Raw genomic sequence first — 20,042 nt, forward strand, 5'->3', positions numbered from 1 at the left:
ATGCACATTTAGTGCACTCTACCACCACAACATCAATCAGGGGGAGCTGCTCACCAACATTTCTATACTGATTTTCCAATGACACCCAGAACCTTTTTCTCAAGCACTCCACACTTTTTCCCAATCTCTCAGGCAGATTTCTATTTTCAGAATATTCCCTCAGGCAAAACCAGTGGAATCAGATGCACAGGAGGGAAAGGTCATTAAAATACCCTCTGTAAAGAAGCAGATTTGCATGTGGAATTATCCTGACATCTGACAAAACAATATTGTCCTGATTCCAAAATAATGGAGGATAATTATAAGGAGAACTCTTTGGTACAATACATTTTTACAGTACTATTCTCTTCTCCTAGAGATTAATTTACATCCATGTTTGATTGTGCTCATAGAGCCTTTGCAAATCTCCAGGGGTTGAGCCACTGGCCCTGGAGACATTCAAAAGCCACCTGGATGTGGTCCTTGGCAAACAGCTCCAGACAGTCCTGCTAGAGCAGGGGACACCCAGTCCCCTCCAGAGCTCCCTTCCAGACCCAATCCTTCTGCATTTATGAGATACCTTTTTCATACTGGGGGCAATAAGAAGTAGTTCAAAATACCTTTATATACATTTAGTCAGGGGTTTTGTTCACCTTTGCCCAGGGGGAAAGGAACTGAAGTTTCTTTTCACAGGACTGTTCCAGCACTCCAGGCATGAGGAGCTTCACATCCCAGCAGACTGGGAGCAGCACAGAAGATCCACAAAAGATAACGACCATTAATGAACATCAGCTCCAAACATCAGCCCTGGCAAGGTCAGAGACACCTGGTCTGGGAAAAGTTCAATGAGAGAACCAAGACTGAGAACCAAAATAACATCCAAGGTGAAAGGATCAATAAAAAACCAAATACTACAGACTGTGGAACTTGGGAGCAATGAACATTGAACCAATGAATTTCCCTGGGTTTGACTGTAGAAGTACAAGAAAACTCCAATGGAAACCTTGTGTGATGGAAGGATTTTCTCTGCACAACCCATGCAATGTGTGGATGAAATTATTTCTGTTACACATCTTGGCCAGAATAAAGTAATGCCTTGATTCTCTAAAACTAAAAAATGCTGTGGGAGACTTTTTGTTTTTCCCACAGTTTCGGTGACAATACCAGCCACAATGTGAACTTCAACAAAACTTTAAAGTAATTGGAGGAAAATTTTCACCTCTAGCACATTATTTTTCCTGCCCCTTAGTGAATCACACACAGAGTGTGGTATTTGACATCTGCCCTGCTAAGTAACTCAAAATGGTGAGAGCTCTCTCCAGCGGCAGAGAGATGTGTCACAGACACATTTTATGAAAAATCCTTTCATCAAGATTTTTTTCTCCTGAGAAGCTGAGAGGCCTCAGAAATGAAATGTAAACAATAATTATCTGCTGCTGTGGAATGCAACAGGTGGATCTGTGATTGGTCCATGTTGGTTGTTTCTAATTAATGGCCAATCACAGTCTGCTGGCTCGGACTCTCTCAGAGTCACGAGCTTTTGTTATTCATTCCTTTCTCTCCCTTTCAAGACTTCTGATGAATCCTTTCTTTATTCTTTTAGTATAGTTTTAGGATATCATTTTCTTTTAATATAATATATATCATAAAATAATAAATCAGCCTTCTGAAACATGGAGTCAAGATTCTCATCTCTCACCTCACCCTGGGACCCACCACAGAGATGCATTAAAAGCATCCTGAAAGAATAAAGCTCTCTCCAAGAGGTTACATGGGAAAACATTATGAAGAACTCCATGACAATGGGCAATACTAAACAACTTTTTATACCACTGAATCCTTCTGCTGTCTTACACAGCATTAGAAGTACAATCTAATAATCACATTACTGCATCTGCTGGGTATAATCTAACCTGTCTGGTTTGTGTCCTGAAATATTAAACAGTTCCTGGTAAAGTTAGATCTGTTGATGTAAACTGAACTTCTTTCTCTGGTCTCTCCTGCTACCTTCTGGCCAAAGTGTTTATTGTTCTCACAGCACTCAAATTCATGAAATCCAGCAAATAGCTCAAACAGGAGATAAAAAGCAAAAAAAAAAACAACCAAAGAAACTACCCAAAGCCCACAAGAAGTGTTGTGCCTGGTCATGCCACAAATTAAACTTCTTTGCTCTTCTTTTGCATTCTGCCCTTGCCAGCAGGAGCAGTTGGGAACTCTTGCAAAGTGATACAGAGGCTTTGGAAAGACCAGGATCAGGAAGCTGAAAGGAGATTCAGGGAAACTGCATTTGAAACTTAAAACTAAACCAGGGTTAGAGCTGGAAAAACAGAAGAAATGGAGTAAATACAGGAAGCACTTGCAGCACTGCCTTCAAAATTCCTTAGGAATCTCAATCTGAAAAACTGCAGCAGTCTCACACCTGGGCTTCCGTCGGTGTTCTATAGAAATCAGGATAAATATCTTAGTAAGTCCCCATTCCTGACTTGTCATCAGAATGGTGTTTTCTGACAGATTTTGCCTTGGATTCACAAGTGAGGAACTGTGGTCTTGCTGAATTCTGTGAGAAGCATTTCTCTTGCCCAAATGTCAGGAAATCCTGAAGGAGGGGGGAATGCTGGTAATGAAAAGTGGTATGTAGAAAATGACAGGAGGAAACCCAAGACTCACCCAAGTGAGCACCACAATATGTAGGTTAATTCATCTGCAGACTTCTTTTTATCTGGATTTTTTCAGGATGCAGTGCGTGATGTGTGCCCTGACTATGTGCAGGAAGGAGAACTACATGGGGTTGCATTCAGGACATCATCATTATTGCATTTCTGAAAACCTCCCATAAGCAATTCATCCACTTAAACATGTGTGGAACAGCTCAGGATATACAAGGAAGAGCTGAAATGGGCATATCCATCTCAGAAACTTGTTAGCAGGATGGTTAATTACCTGACTATAAGGGCAAGTCCTCTTTCTCTCTTTCCCTCATATTTCAGTCAGCAGATGTTGTCTGAACTGAAGTAATAAGAGCCCGATCTTCCCCTACAAAACCACTCAGGACTGGGGAATGCAGAGCTCTGGGCAATGTCTGTCTTTCTAAAGCACAACCTTGAAAATAGATGTCAATTCTAGGATTTCTGTAGGGAGGGCCTTAGTTATGCCTGCCTATGTCAAAGCCTTTGACAACCAGGGAAATTCCTCTTTTGTGACCTGTATTGAAACATAACCTGCAAGGAGACAGAGTAGAGACACCCCAGCCCGGATTATATGGACACCTCTAAGAGGCACTGTGCGCACACAGTTTTATTTTGATGACAAATAGAGTCTCTGGCCATGGGCTTCCACCTGCCTGGGAGCACTACTAGATCATCCTTGGGACAGTATCTTTCTCTAACACTTGACAGGAGCCACCTCCAGAGGCTGAGAGTTGCTGTCCTCTCCCCAGTCCCCTTCTCAGTGCCCACAGCCCTGCACAATATCAGCATGGGGAGCTCATAGGGAACATACACAGGGTTAGGTCCCACAGCCACAGGAACAGCCCCAGCAGCATTGGCACCACTGGCTCCAGACCTGATACAACTAATGCTGAGATCAGATTGGTCTGCAGCCCACTCTGGGCAGATCTATTCTTATCTCAACCCTTCATGCCCCACACTGGATGCCAAAGGAGGCTGTTGTGGTTTAGGACTGGAATTTCCCAATTTAGAGTTCCCACTGAGTCACCCCAAATCAAGCCTGAGGCTCTTTCACAGGATCACACAAAGTGTGAATATGGAGAGGGCTTAAGAGAAAGATGGGGACCATGCAGGGTGAGAGACAGGCAGGAGGGCAGCAAGAGCTTCAAGTTGTGCTGCTGGTGCCCCACCTCTCCCCCTCAGTGTTGTCATAGGCAGAGGGAGGGACCAGCAGGGCCTGGGCCTGAGAGCAGTGACAGAGGCCCAGGCAGGGCAGGTGTGGGCAGAGCTGTTGTGCAGGCCCAGAGAAGCTGCAGAGAGGCCACTGAGAGCGGGCCTGGCCATGTGGAGTGCCCTGTGCCTGGGCTTCTTGCCCATTGTAGGTAAGTGAAGGCAAGGGCTGCTGGCCCCAGGAGCTGAGCGTGGCCCTGGGCTCTGCAGGGCTCTGGGCAGCTGTGCTGAGCGCTTGCAGCCGCAGCTGTGCCCGGCTCCAGCTGCCCAGCCATGCCTGTGGAGCACGGCCAGAGCAGCCCTGCTCCTCTTGTGCCTCTGAGCTCGGCACCTCCATGCCAGCTGCCTCCCCTGCAGCCTGGGCACACGCAGGGCACCTCCCTGCTGCACTCACATCTCGGGGCCCAGCGCTTTGCCCTGGCACTGGACACTGCTCCTGGGCCACTGCTGCCCCTCTGGCACAGACCAGCTGGGCCATGGCAGCACAGGGCACAGGCCCCACTGCCTGGGACAGCCCTTGGTCTTTGCTCTGCTCACCCACAGCAGCTTCAGGGAATGGACAGTGGTTCCTCACCATCCTGTCTTGGCAAGGACAAAGGAATTTTTTGTCCCGCCATGGTATAAATCCCTCCTGCTTCTTTGGGGAAAATCAGAAAAAGCTTCCTGTGTGACTGGGAAAAGGATGGAGGGAAATGTGGTGTCTCCTTCCTTGTGAGCCTTGCTAGCTGCCACCAGCTCTGCCCATCTGTGTCAGCTGGCCTCAAAGAGGAGGATTTTGTCCTAGAACTGGTCCAGCGCCAGTGCAAGGTCCCACCAGCATTGCCCTGACCTTTGCTGAATCTTGCAGTGATTGTTCCTTGTTCTTACTCTCTGCAGCCGTCTCACTCGCCGGTGCAGCCACCTTGGAGCAGCCAAGGGAAGTGACCGTGCAAGAGGGAAAAGCAGTCACCTTGCAATGCCGCATGAAGGGGGATTCTATGAGGTACTACTCCGTCTCGTGGTACCGAGAGCGCCAACAGGGCTCTCAGGAATGGATTTACAAGGAGGATGGCACCTATGGAGAAGGTTTCAAGGATCGCTTTCAGATAAAAGATGAGAAGTTCAAGAACAGCTTCCCACTGCAGATCCGGGCAGCAGAGCCAGGCGATACGGCAAAGTATTACTGTCGGGCAAGAATCACCCTGGAGCAGCTGTGCAGCAGAGTGAACCAAAAACCAGCAGATGGGGATGACAGATCTCTCAGCATTTCTTTCTGGCAGCTGCTGCCCAGGGCTCTTGTCAGGCAATGGCAGGTGCAGGAAACGTCCCTCTGGCCTGGTGGCACTGGAAGGCACTGGAGGGAGGGCTGCCAGAAGGGCTGGTACCATTGATGGTGCAGGAGGATCTGCCCTGGGAACTGCAGAGGCTGCAGTTTGGGGAAGTGCAGGTTTAGTGCACATTGCCGGGGCTCCTGTCCAGCACAGCCTCATTTCTCCTCTGTGCCTTGGCTGCAGAACCATGGGATGATGGGGATGTGTGGCTGGAGCTTCCACAGTGCTGTTCTGGATGCAGCCAGGCTGTTTAGGAAAGCCAGATCAGCAGGGATGACATTTCTCTACAGGGTGGCTGCTACAGAGCACCTGACCAGGAAGAAGGAGTTGAAGTGTGGTAAGTTCACTTTGGTTGTCCTCTAGGGGCTCAGCAAGCTGCTGTCCCAGTGCCCCTCTTCTACTGGACAGGAGGAAAAACACACAATTTATGTTTGTTGGCCCAGATAAGGCAGGAAGATTTCCCAGCAGTGCCATCATGTACAAACACATTGACTTGGGGAAAGGAATTTATGTCATTGCCAATCAAATCAATATAGGTTAGTGAGAAATAAGAACAAATCATGAAACACCTCTTCCACCTGATCTCTGCACAGGGATGTTGAATGTGGCTTGGAATCACTTCAAAACATGATTTCTTTGCCATGTCTTCTTTCTCATTCTCTTCCCTCGTTTCAGTGCAGAGTCCGATCCATGGATGACATTTCTCCAGGAACTTCTCCAGTGCAGGTTCTTCCCTCTGGCTGCAGTTCCTCACAAACTCCTAAAGCCTAATGAGACCTTTCCATGGGGTGCAGCCCTCCAGGAAGTGACCATGGCACTGTGGCTCCTCTGTCGGGCACGGGCCCTGCCAGAAAACCTCCTCTGGCATGGGCTACTCACTGCATGGGACCACAGCTCCTGCCAGGAGCCTGCTCCTATGGGAGCTCTCCATGCAGTCACAGATTTTGTCAGGCCATTCCACTTACTCCTGTGTGGGGGCCTGCACAGTCAATATTTGCTCCACCACCTATCCCCATAGGTGCACATGTCTGCATAGTCAATATTTGCTCCACTACCTATCCCCCACCAGCTGAGAGGGACAAACCTTGGTTTTCAACCTTGGGCAGCTGGGGAATGTCTGCTCTGGTCTCTGCTGCACCTCCCAGCCCTCCTTCCTAAATCCTGCTCCTTGCTAATTGCAATACTGATGCTGAGAAGAATGAGTCCTGCCTGAGACTGTGAGATATTACCTCAGCCTTTGGTTTTCTGAAGGCCCAGACTACACCAGCTCTTCCCAGCTCAGAATTCCCTGGAGCAAAGACAAAACCCTGGAAGGGCAGCTCTGCTCAGCTCCTCTGTGGCTCCCATGGAGTCTTGGATTTGGCCAGGCAGGAGCTCAGCCCAGGAGAGGAGAGGAACAGCCAGGGACAGAGACTGGAAAAGGGACAGGAGAAAGGAGAGGCGTAGAGTTCATTTTCCTCATAGTAGCCAGAATGGGACCATGTTTTCAATCTGTGCTGGCAAGAGTGTTGGTAATTCAGGGATGTTTGAGTTATTGCTGAGCAGTTCTTACATGGAGTCAAGGCCTCTTCTGCTCCTCATTCCACCCACCAGTGAGTAGCTGAGGGTACACAAAATTTGGGAGGGAACACAGCTGGTTCAGCTGACCCCAGCTGACCCAAAGGGGATTCCAGGCCATGGGACATCATAAAGATGAGGAAGAGAAAGGAAAGGGGGAATACTGAGTGATGACATTCATATTTCCATGTAACCATTAAACATGACAGAGCTCTGCTTTTCTGGAAGGTTGAACTCTTGGCTGTGGATGGGAAGTAGTCCACGAATTCCTTGCTTTGCTTTGCTCACACATACAGTGTTTGCTTTATTTATTAAAGTGTTATGTGCTAAACAATGAATTTTCTCACTTTTACCCTTCCAATTCACCAAATGAGGGGGCAAAACAGCAAACAGCCATGTGGTGTTTAGTTACCATCGGTGATAAGCCATGACAAAGAAACACAATGGGCACTAAAAGAGCTGCAGTTTTAACACGGAGAAGCAGAACTGAACCACATTTGGATACTTCGTGATGTTTAGGGAGACTCACAATAACATTGCAGTAACACATAACAACAGTCAATTGATTGTATCTGAAGAAAGAGCAGCACTGCACCAGGAACTGCGCTGCTAAGATGGATTTCCCAGGATATGATGAAAAACTCCTTCCCTACACTCCCAGCACTGCCTCCATGTCAATAAACACAGCTGTTCTTCTTCTGAGCACTGTGCATTCATTCCTTTCTTTACAGGTGTAGGCTTTCATGGAAGATATAAGGAGACCTGTGCTAATGCATCCATGGGCTTGTTCCTGAGCACAGTGCCCGAGGCATCCCAAACAGGAGCTACAGATGCCAGAGGGTCAGGCAGTTCTCCCCAGGCTTTGCCACGATTCCCACCTTTGTCTCTGTCACATGAAAGCAGGAGGCTTCCTCAAGCCTGAGTGTGAGGAGATTTCCTTGACCCCTAGTGTTTAATTTCTCTGTCAGTGCCCCAGAAAAGCCAAGGCCCTTGTGTACATCCACTCTGTCAGTGTCCCATTAGGGGGGCCCTGCACTGAGCCACCCTGCTATACCAGAGGGCAGCTCTACTGACTCAGTCAGGGAAACACCATCAGCCTCAGGGAGACCCCTCAGCAGGTCTTCCCCTTTATTGGAGTGTGTTCCCTGCTGCCGGTGACTGCCAGCACCCAGGAAGGATCCACACTGACAATTTTGGAATAACACTCCTGGAAGCCCAGGGTCCCTGAGGGAGCATCCCCCACTGCTTGTGGGAGGCCGGCTACCACTGCCCAGACCTGCTTTTTTCTGCCACTGCTTGGGCCTTTTTGCTACACTTGAACTCTACACCCTGTGTCCGCCCAACCCCTGCTTCTCCTGCCACAACTTCAGAGATTTTGCTACACTTTCTTTGCCACCCATGTATGCTCACCTCTGTTGTTCCAGCTCGCCACTCCGAGGCTCCTGAGACCGGCTGCTCCCCGTGAGTTTTGCAAAGGGAGCCACCTCCCCTCTCCTCCACCGCCTGAGCTGCCATCGCCTCATGAGGGAGCCGAGCTCGCGCCACAGCGCCCCCTGCTGGCGCGGGGGAATCACCGCACCCGCCCTGCCCGGCCGGGAGCCAGCAGCGCCCCTGCTGGCTGTGCCCGGAACTGCACCGACGGGGAAAGCGCCTGCGGCCGAGAGAGGCCGGGCCTGGGTGTCTGGGTCTGTTTGGTGCTGTTGTTTGTTTGAGTTGTTATACATTTATTTATTAGTAAAGGACTGTTATTCCTTTCCCTGTATCTTTGCCTGAAAGCACCATATAATATTCTCCTAGGGTGACGTTATGATGGTTGTATCCCCATTTGTGTGTTTTGTTTATGCTGCATATTATGTTCTGTGCCTTCAAGTCTGGCTTTGAAAAGCAAATGTTTTGTTTTGGTTTTGCTATCAGCTGCTGCCCCACGGCTGGCAGGACACAGAGACAGGGCAGTACATGGGTGCTGCTTTTGTTTTTTGCTTTGCTCTCGCTCTCTCTCCTGCTTTGCTCTTGCTTTTCGCTTCTGCTCATTAGTTAGTTTAGCTAAGCAGTCCAAATTTTTCCAGAACCGTTCTTCTCCTTTCCCTTTTTTTTGGACCTACTCAAAACGGCTCTGAACTGGGACCTGAGAAACACCAAGAATTTGCATCTTGTGACCTGCAGCAGCTACCCCAGCACAGAACCAACTGATAAGAGAGCGACCACCCCCAGGAGAGACTTTCTGAATTTGTCATCTTTTTCAGAGCAGTGAAAGAGTGATGTCATCCGGTATTGTTCCTTTTGTGTGCTGGCGGTGCTGTGCCTGTTAAATAAAGAGGTTCTTTCCACTTCTCTCCAAGGAATCCTTCCCAAACCGGTTGCGGGGAGGGGCCGTGTGGGTTTGCTTTCTGGAGGGGCCCCCTTTTGGAGGTTTTCTCCCAAATTTGCCCTAAACCAGGACAATAATGTATATAATTATATTTATATAATAAGTCATAATAATTCAGAGGGAAGGGGGTCATGTTTTTCCATTCCAAAGGCGGTTCTTGCCTCCCATGGCAGACAGCTGTCTTTCAAACCAAGGCACTGCTCCAGGACATTGATAGCAAAAAAAAAAAAAAGGCAGAACTGAGCTTTTAAAGCAAAAAAAATGCCAGCATGTGTGGCTTGTCATGGCTGTGAGCACAGGTGTTTCTCTGTGCCCACTCGAATGCAAAGGGGCTGTTTAACGGCCTGGGAGGTCTCAGTGAGGAGCAGGGTGAGGTCTCACTGCTCTGGGAGGATTTGCCAGGCAGGGCAGGGGATGTGAGAGGCACCTGTGTGTGCCCAGGCCTGCGGTAGGCAGAGTTTAGGGCTTGTTCTCTTTTTCATGCCAAGGGTTGAACTGACTGCAAACATCACATCAGGACATTCCCCAGCTTTCCTGCAAGACTCAAGCAACAAGGAAGAGAAAAAAAATTGACACACTTAAGGGAAGAGCAGACGAGCATATGCCAGTTACCAATGGGAATTAGGAGCTTTAATGTTATAATCACTGGTTAAAAATGAGAAACACACCTCTGTCCTTGCGAATAACAACAATGCAAACAGGATGAAATCATGCTATTTGCAGCTTAGAACTCCATCCAAGGTTGAGGAAAAGGTCCACAAATCCAAGCTACCATTATTAAAAATTATTAAAGCAAGAAGAACATCAAATTAAAAGCCAACTTCAGTTAACTATAACCAGACGTTCCCTCCCTAGAAACTCATTGAAAAGCCATACAAATAAATGAAAACTCCAAACAATGGCCAACTCAGTGGTCAAATAATCATTTCACAAGATTAAAAAATTTAAGGGGAAAAAAAATGTTGATCTAATTGGGACAAAACTCATATGACCATTATAAAAACGGAACTCATTCAAGAAATACTAAAAATTAAATAGCTGAGTAAATAAGCATCTTTTTGGTTCATTAATTCAAAGAGAGACAACGAAAGACCCATCAGCTGAACCAAAATATCTTCTGAACAATTTCTAAACATGGACAGATTTTTTTGTCATGCAAATAGGCTTTAAGGACAGATGTGCTTGAAGGTCCAGAAGGGCTTAGGGAATAAAGAATGAAAATAAAGTTTTTAAGACTCAGTGACTTCTCCCACATAAAAATCAGGGCAATATTTTAATTCAATCTGCCTACTACTTTGAGTAATTAACTACTCAAGAGCAAGGATGATAATGATATTTTTAGTTTAGGGAGTCCTCTGGAACAGTGTTAGATGTTCAGAAGTAGAGCAATGTAGAGGGACAGGAAAACAAAAGGCAGCACTACAAAGACATGAAAGAGGAGACATCACCTGGCACTGAAAAGCCCACAAATGTTTTTGTAGAACTGCCTAGCACAGTGTGAACTACATACCACAGTGACTGAAAACAACTGAACCACCACACACAAACTGTCTCCCTCCCTTCTCTTGAAGGAGGAAACACGGTGGCTTTACTTCATCTATTTCTCCTCAGACAACTGTGTGCACATACACAAATTTGATTTACCAGAATTATTCAAACATCAGAAAACCTCTTCTATTTTACCAATTTCCTCATCGTTCAGCCTCAGACCTTGGCTATCACAGACAGGTCATTTAAGACATTTGATAACCAGCTCTAGTTGAACAAGTGTACAGGAACCTTCTGTACTTAGATATTTCTATTTAAGTTCATCATGGTGTTCTTCTCTTTGTCTCAGAGCACAGAGGAAGATTTTGGTAAGAACAAAGATCCTTTTAATTTCAGATCCAACAACAGCTAGGAGCAGATGCATGAAGAACAAGACTCTTCACTCTTTGATCTTCACTCCCAAGGTTTCAGTGCCCCTACACAACAAAGTACAATCATTTTACCTACTTTGACCTCTTACCTAAAACACCATGAAGACTTTCTAAGGTATTAAATGACCCCCAGGCACCAGTTCTAAGAGACCTGAGGGCACATTCCTCCTGCTTCTGAGCACTGAAACAAAGGGGGAAAAGGGGACAGCTTTCAGCAAGTCAGGAGAAGTTTCAGAAATGCTTTGAAATAACAAAAAAGCACTGATAACTTTCCTGCTTTCTATCCAACTTAATTCCATCAGACTTTTCAGAGGTGTCATGTAATCCCCAAGTTCTCATATACAACTCAAGATTTCATATACTCTTTTAGATCCTTTCTTGAAAGCAATATGGTATTTTTTCATGTGGTATGCTGGATCTCAAACCACATAAGAAGTCATGTGACTGCCTGTAGAATCCAAAATTCTTTCTAGTGGAACAGAGACAGTTTTTGCCATGAAACATATCACTGTGTATGGGGGGCTGGGGGTACCACAATGATATAAAGAGGGTAAGGACCAGTATAAAAACCCAAAGAAGGAATAAAGGTGAGGTATTTTGGGAAAGAAAGGAGATGGGTGACTGTAATGTTTAAGAAGAACAGAACAACATCCTTTATCTATTTCCTTGTATCCTGGATACATAAAAGAGCTCATGAAGGTTCTAAAAGGTGAAAGAAAGGGAGAAGTTGCAAATTCTTTACTCAATTAAGCTAACTGAAATCATTGAACTAATTAAGGAATTTTTTTCCATTTTCAGTTTATAAAGTAAATGTACCTCTGGATGTCCTCATGGACTTGCACTTACGGATAATTAGGCCAACTATCTAGTGATCCATCTCTTGATTTACAACAAATTTAAACACCATGAGGAAAGAGTGAGTTATTGGAATAAGTCTTAGCAGTGTGACGACAGTAACTGGACCGGGGACAACTCTCACAGTTGAACCAAGTAAGTGACATTTCTTTATTTCTAAAACTCATTTAAAATTAATGTGGGGGAGAACAAGAGAATTTAAAGGGTTGGGTTCAATGAAAGGATTTTCAGCTGCAATAATCCCTTGAATGCACTCGCTCTCCAGCCAGGCTTTCAAGCCAAACCCTCAGCTTGGATCTGCTCAGGAAGGTTTCCCAGGAACAACTGGGCTGACTCTGCATACAGCATTATTCCATGATCCCCAAACACCAGCAGGGCACTGCTTAGCCTGTGATAACCTATTCCCACTTTGGGCAGCACTCTGGCCCAAATTTACTGTGCAGTGTCCAATTCTCCAGCGGCTTGCACTGACTGACTTGGGGCAGGAATGCAGAGCTCAGTGAAGAGCTCCCAGTATGAGGAGTTTGAGACACATCTGTAACTCCTGGTTGGAGAAGTTCTCGTTTGACACTGGCACCACACTGACAGTGTCCACTGCCCTGGGGACAGAGCAGGAAGGAGGTGAAATAGCCTTGGGCTTAAATTCTCACCAGTGCCTCATATCCAAGAGCTCCTGGAATGAAAGAAAATTGGCTCCCAGGTTGTGTGGGTTCTGCAAAGAGCTATGTGGGGAGCAGGGATTATAAGCAGCGTTACTTATTCCTATCTTTGTTTGGAGTTCTGTAGTGAACAATAAAGGTGCAGGTCACCCCAAGCTTTTCTAGGGAAATGGGAATGTTGGGGTGGCAGATGGGTTTTTAATGACGATCTCTGTGGTCCTAAAGTATCAGGTGCATCCCTCAGGAATTGTTGCTTTGCTTTCAGAGGTATGCATGTTTTCAAAGTACTCCAAGAACCTCCCATGTTACTTTACATCCCTAAAACCTCCTGCTCTCCTACCAGAAAGATGTGGGACTGCCTTGGGTGCTGCCTAATATCTGTCCATGTCTGTAGGATATGGTGCCTTGGAATAAATGGGGATTTGGGAACAATCTCACTGCATTTCCAATTCCAAAGGGACAAAGGAATGCAAATTTACCATTTTGGAGGAAGACCTCTTCTTTCTTTGCTGTTCAGTGATTTTCTTTTTATAGCTAAAGAGAGGATGTTTTCAGAGCTGACCAGAGACTCTGGAATTATGTCTGACAGTAAAAGATCTTGGTCATTATGAAACAAAGTTCCTTTCAAGTTGGAGAAATAATAAATTGAAGCCAAAGTTTCCAGGTTGTAAGCACCCTCCCCCTTTTGGTTTTGAATTCCTTTGAGAGCTACTAAAATAAATTTTGACAGGCACACATGAAGATATACATTCTTATATTTTACCATAATTCTATATTAAACATGTTATAGATGTTACATATATTAGATATTATATACTATATAATTTTTACATTATAATCGTGGTTATTAGTAGTTTTGAGAATACCCCTACATCAAAATGACAACTCTACAATAAATAGCAACCATTAGTGCCACTGTGGGACACGCCAGGCATATTCTGTTGAGGGCTCAGTTAAGGACAGAGAAGGTTTTCCTTTTGGGTCAGGCTGGATTATTCCAAATTAAACATTCATTCAAAATGCTAAGGCCCATTACGTTCTGAAATAGAGGGCTCCTCCTGTGACTTTATAAGATGAAAGCAAACAAGAAGAACAAATTTTTCTCCAAATAAATTTTCAGAACATAAAACAAGAATCTCTTCCAGAAGCAAGCAGTGGTAGGAATTCATGGCTGTACTGTCAGGGAATGCAAACGAGTGGGACTCGGGTGAGCCTTCTGGGGCCAGATAAAACAAATCTTCTGCTCTCTGAACTACAATTGCACTGTGTGCATTATTGCGTGCTGAAGATCCTGCCCAGGGAGCTACTGCAGAGAAGCAGCCTGTTTGTGTTCTGGCTCTTTGGAAAGCCTGGAGAGGAGACCACATGAAAAGCCTTTCAAGGTCTTCTCAGAGAACACAGAATGCACAGGACTGACAGGCTCTGGCCAAGCCTGGTACAACAGCTGGGAAGGAAATGTTGGATTTCTGGTGGGTGTCTGGTTGCTGGAGGTGTGGACAAGTGTTAGTTCTGCCTGTTTGATCAGGAGAGCTGACCCATGAAGTTGTGGCAGAGCACGATTTGGCTTTCACCTCAGTTCCTCAGCAGTGGCATAGGGCTGATGGGGAAAGGGTGTAAAATCAGAGCCCCTTGATCAAACTTCCATCAGTACCCTGGGATGAACAAAATGTCAGAGCTGGGGGATCTCCTGACCCACCTGCAAGGCAGACACCATGCTAAATGAAAAGCCTCATGCACCTCTCTTTACCCAAGGGACCCCTCAGGATGCTCCTGTCAAAGCAGACAGGTCAATCTTTGTGGATGAGTCTGGCAGCTTTTCATAAGCTGAGCCCTTTCTGGCATGGAAGGCTGCTGGAGGATTCCTTTCAGTTCCATGGTTTTCCTCTAAGTCAAATTGCAAATTGGAGTTAAATCCTGACATTGGTTTGTGAGATCACCCTTGATTCTCCACCTGTGACCTGACCTAGAGGCAAAGATATTTTGTTTAAAATACAAATCATGGTACCACAATGATTTGTTGGCAACTAAATTCTTTTGATACCAATAGTTTTCTTGTAAGACAGCTGGTTGGGAGTTTAAGAAATCTGCTTTTATTACTTGTACCTCTAATGATAAGGAATAATACATAAAAGATAGTAAATGGGATTGTTACAAATTAGTCACAGCTGAGTAGATGAGAGTTTTAAGTCACTCAGCACTTGGGCAAGCCTGCAGTAAAATCAATCATGCCCAAACCATGGCGTTTGTTACATACAGTCCAAAAACTTCTATCCTAGAGGTCATTGTGGAGAAAACAACTAAACCACAAGATGTTAGCACCACTGTGGAAACAACACCTTTGCCTACGATTTTCCATACTGAGAACATCAGCTCTGAGGAACAGAACACAACAGAGAGGATCTGCACAGACAAGTTCGACAGCAGCATGGTAACAATACTGCCAGGTACAGTTTGACAGCACAGGTGCAACATTTTTCTAGGCACAATGTCCTATGGGGCTTGGTGTTCTTCTCCTGCTAGTCAGCATTGCCCTGGGCAGCCAGCAGAAATCAGAAAGATATTTGGTATTTCAACAGGGAGAGCTGAAAGATGTTCCAAAGCATCTGAAACAAATGGTTTCAACTCTTTAATAACTTTGGGGAAAAGAGGGAAGACACAATCTATTTGATTAAAACCATAATTTCCTTATGAATACACATTTACATGACCCTGTAGCAGCAAACTTGCTGCAGCAAAACCTGGAACAGCCAATCCAACACCAACAAAAAGTTCAAAGCCTGGCATGTTTTGGGGTTTTTTACTAAATCCCATTTTGTACTTTGTGGGATTATTTCTGAAGTCCTGAAGGTCATTAAAGGTGCTGAAGGGGCTAGTAAAAAGGTTTGTAACAGCACAGAGCCCTCAGCACAAGGTGAGTTACCCAAACACGATGTGAGGTTACATTGCTCTCTGCGGGATAAAGGCATGGAAATGTATTTTCTCCAGGGCAGAGGACTCAGAACACAACACATTCAGCATACACAAGCCGCTGTTCCAAGGTTGCTCCTACAGTTACACACAAGCCCCAGGAAGCAAAAAGCAACAGAGACAGACCCTGGGCTCCCCTCTGGTTGCCATGTTCTCTCTCGGCTGTTCCTTTGCTGCTCTTCCTTTCCCTGAAACTCTCACCTGTGGATTTTCCACTTTCTGCCAAAATCACAGCACCAAAACTTAGACCATGATGTCTCCCTTCTTTTCTGGTCACTGAGCAGACCCTGAAGAGCAGAGAGTGAACATGCTGTCCATGGCTGTGTTGGGGTTGAGAGTCCTGCTGGCAAAAGCCATCGCCTTCAATACCCTCATGAGTATCAAACTGTTTCTTTTCTGAGGTAAGGGAGCTCACAGCTTGGTGTCTGGAAAGCCTGGAAACATATGCCAGGAGTGACTTCCTGTCCCTGTGTATGTCCTTAGCCCCACAAGAAATCAGGCCTATCATCTGCTCCTGAATCCATTTCACAGCCCTTGCAAGTATTCTGGGGAAAAAGACAACAACAATGACCAAACCACACACAAGAAAACCAATTCCCCCCCTCAAAAAGCTATTAAGACAAGCCCACCCTGACTCCCAAAGGACAAAGGAAAAGGCATTTCTCTGTATTCAAAGCTCAGTTCTTAAGGCTGGTTCCCAAACTTTGTTTGCCTGAGAAACTCTGGTATTACCTGAACAGCCTAAGAAATATCACATTGACTATATCAAGTGACAGAGCACAAAGTCTGGAGAAAAATCTAGACAAATAAGCATTCAAAGGCAAGGATTCCAAAATAAAAACATGTGGGAGTAAAGAGAGGAAGGGGGAAGATCTGAAAATTAAAGTATCTGAAGAGGAACAAAAGATAGTCCAGCCTAATTTTTGTGAGTGTATCTGTCCTCATCTGACGGCTATCAAGCACTGGTTCATAGGCCCAATTTCATTAAATGTACTTTAAACCTCCCTTTGCTCTTCCAGACATGGGCAATGAACCCAAAGAAGAGCAGCAAAGAGCGGGAACCAGCAGCACAAGGGGGTGGAACAAGCAGGGCCAGAGCTGCTGACAGAGACCAGCCAGGACACAAGGCAGCACCTTCCCCTGAAGACATGCAACACTCTTCACTCCTGCCTGGCCAGCTGATTTACACAGAAGAGTTTTAAGTGCTTTTGCTCTTTCCTCTCCTCTGACAACTGAGCACAGTGGATTTATCCTCATCCTCCTGCTAAGGACATTGCTCCACTCTTCTGGCATTTGCACACCAGTGTCCAACCTGCTTCAGTAGCTTTGAAAACTCCAGTGCTCACTGCTGAGAGATGCCTTTGAGAAGCACCTTTCCCAGGCACGTTGTGTTACTGCCCGAGGAACTGGAGTAGCACTGCTGGGGGAATTCCAGCCCACGAGCTGCCTTTTGTTGCTTAGGGTTCTAGATAGTTTCGATACCCAAAAGTGTGTATTGCAGATAAGAAAAGCTCTGTAGAATCTGAAATGATTAAATTCAACCAGATATTGTTCATTTCTTGATTAAGCCTGTATTTCTTCTGCCAAATGTATTACACATCCATTTTAGGTTCCTGCAGTAGTGACAAAAATAAAGATGTACTAGCACAAAATACTGTGGGTTTTCTGTGTTTTTTTCTTCTAAAGCTGGGATGGAAATTGCTGAAATCTAACTACCCTAGAAGCCCACTGGGATCAGAAACACAGCTTTGATACTGCAGATTTCCTGTTGGCTGAATTTGTCTTTTGCAGACTTGGTGCAGGGAAATGTCTCTGGCACATTCAGGAGCCTCAGTGAGGAGAGTCCTTGCTGAAGGCACGAGGGAGGAAAATGCTCCTGTCAGCAGAGAAGAAACCCTGCTGCTGTTTTGCACTCAGGGAGAGGAGGCAGGGGCCACCAGAAAATAATCTGGGGTGGTTTGATGGAGTGATAGTTTCCATAGCAACTTGGCTCTTACCTAACAGGGCCCAGCCCACACCTTCCCCAGCTCATGCCCCTCTCACAAGCTACAGGCAGGATGCTGTGGTCACCATTTCTGACTCAGTCACACCAGGCAGCATCAACCCTCCCCTGCTTTTGAGAACACAAGGTAACCACATCCTGAAGGGGAAATAAGGCTTTGCTGCCCCTGCCTGAGTTCCTGCAGCCCTCAAGAGAGCCTCTGCACGGCACACAGCAAGGGCTGCTGCACTGAGCTTGCTCTGCTCACACCCTCAGGCCCTGCAGACACCCAGACAAGAGCCCCAGCCCCTGCAGAAGCTCTGTGAAATTTGCATGGCAAATCCAAATCCACTGAAATGCACATTTAGTGCACTCTACCACCACAACATCAATCAGGGGGAGCTGTTCACCAACATTTCTATACTGATTTTCCAATGACACCCAGAACCTTTTTCTCAAGCACTCCACACCTTTTCCCAATCTCTCAGGCAGATTTCTATTTTCAGAATATTCCCTCAGGCAAAACCAGTGGAATCAGATGCACAGGAGGGAAAGGTTAATGACTAAGAGCTGGTACATCCCCTTAGTATAAATTCTTGATGAAGTCTGGGACTAGGATTGGATCCATCCACACCTCCTCTAGAAGGAGTTTAGGAAGCAGGGGAGTCCTCTGTGCACCTCATGACTCAATGGGAGGGAGTTCCTTTTACAGCTCTGCCCCTTTCTTGTCCCCAGTCTCCACATCAATCTTTACATTAAATTAATTCCAATTTGATGTTCCTGTCCCTGATTCATCCATGCAGTAAAGCTGCAGAGTGGACATTGCTGTGGGACAGTGCCACACTTTGGCAAATCTCTGTTAAACCTGCTTCTGCTGACACCTCTGGCAGTGGGGGTTTCATTGACCTCAAGCCCTCAGCTCATGACAGGGTCCCAGATTGTCCCCACCAAGCAGTGGCTTTTCACTTTGCATTGGCAATGCAGAACATGCAGCTTAAGAAAACAGGAGGATAGAAGTGTTTCCTGAAGAAATCTCACAACTTGGAACTTTAATGCAGTCCAATAATAAGATTGTCTTAGGGCAGTTAATTCCACAGAAGGGGACAGAATCTGCCACCTGATACAAGGTGAGGAAAGTTCTGGAGGGAAACTGTGCTCCACATTAAAATACCCTCTGTTAAAGCAGCACATTTGCATATGGCATTATCCCAACATCTGAAAAAACAATAGTGGCCTGTAAAGGATCCCATGATACCAAAAGAATGGAGGATGATTATAAGCAGCACTCTTTGGTACAATACATTTTTACAGTTTAGCCTATTCTCCTACATGTTTCCATGTTTGATTGTGCTCATAGAGCCTTTGCAAATCTCCAGGGGTTGAGCCACTGGCCCTGGAGACATTCAAAAGCCACCTGGACCTGGTCCTTGGCAAACAGCTCCAGACAGTCCTGCTAGAGCAGGGGACACCCAGTCCCCTCCAGAGCTCCCTTCCAGCCCCAATCCTTCTGCATTTCTGTGACACCTTTCTCATACTGGGCGAAATTATAAGTTCAAAATATCTTTATATCCCTTTAGTCATGGGTTTTGTTCACCTTTGACCAGGGGGAAAGAACTGAAGTTTTTGCTAAGGAGTATTTCAGCACTCCAGGCCTGAGGAGCTTAACATCTCAAGAGACCGTGAGTAACAAAGATACAAAAGATAACAACATAAACCAACATCAGCTCCAAACATCAGCCCTGGCATGGGCAGAGACATCTGGTCTGGGAAAGATGAATAAGAGAACAAAGAATGAAAACCTCAGTATCACTGAAGGCCGAGGGATCAGTAACCAATAGGAAACCAAATACTAAAAATTGTTGTCACAAACAAGAGTGTTTGAAATTGATTACAATATCTCTGTCAAGTGTATGAGCAAAAATCAGATATAATATTAAGCAACAAAGTGGGGCAAGTTACTACTACTTACAGGACAGCTAAGGCACAAGGGAAAACAAGCAACAGCAAAACCAAACAAAATCCACACAATCAAAACAGAAACGAACTGTGAACTCTCTAGGGTTGTGTGTGTGGGGCTGTGTGCATGTGAAAAGACACTGCATGCAAATATAAAAAGGAACATGGCCTAAAAGCTTAATAGCAGCACTCAAACTTAACAGTTCTTTAGCTTAACTTCTACCTTAAGTCTAGTAATTTAACATAGGGAAAGCACTTAACTTATACCCAACTCAACTTGAACTTTATTTATAGCTTAACCTCAATAATCAAAACACTTCACAGCATTTAGCATTTAACCTAACTTATAAATAGAACTTCAGTTCAAACTTAGCAGCTTAACAAAAGGATGCTTAGCAAAACTTTGCTTATGTTTAACAGCTTAGCAAAAAACCAACACTTAGCAGCACTTAAGTAAACTTCTAACTTAATCTTACCTACAGGCCTGAATACTTAGATATCTGAGGTACTTAAATATCTAAAAAGGCAGTATTTCTCTCAGATTTGCTCTAGAAAATGCACACAGACAGAAAATAGAAATGTTGTGCCATTCAGG

General features: G+C 45.5%; 1 protein-coding gene across 1 annotated transcript in view; it reads left to right on the forward strand.

Annotated features, from left to right (window-relative positions):
• Positions 1-20,042, forward strand: part of LOC136567194 (M1-specific T cell receptor alpha chain-like) — a 109,459-nt gene that overhangs the window by 52,731 nt on the left and 36,686 nt on the right. The gene's annotated exons all lie outside the window — the stretch shown is intronic.

The sequence above is a fragment of the Molothrus aeneus genome, chromosome 28, assembly GCF_037042795.1.
Source record: "Molothrus aeneus isolate 106 chromosome 28, BPBGC_Maene_1.0, whole genome shotgun sequence".
NCBI lineage: Eukaryota > Metazoa > Chordata > Aves > Passeriformes > Icteridae > Molothrus > Molothrus aeneus.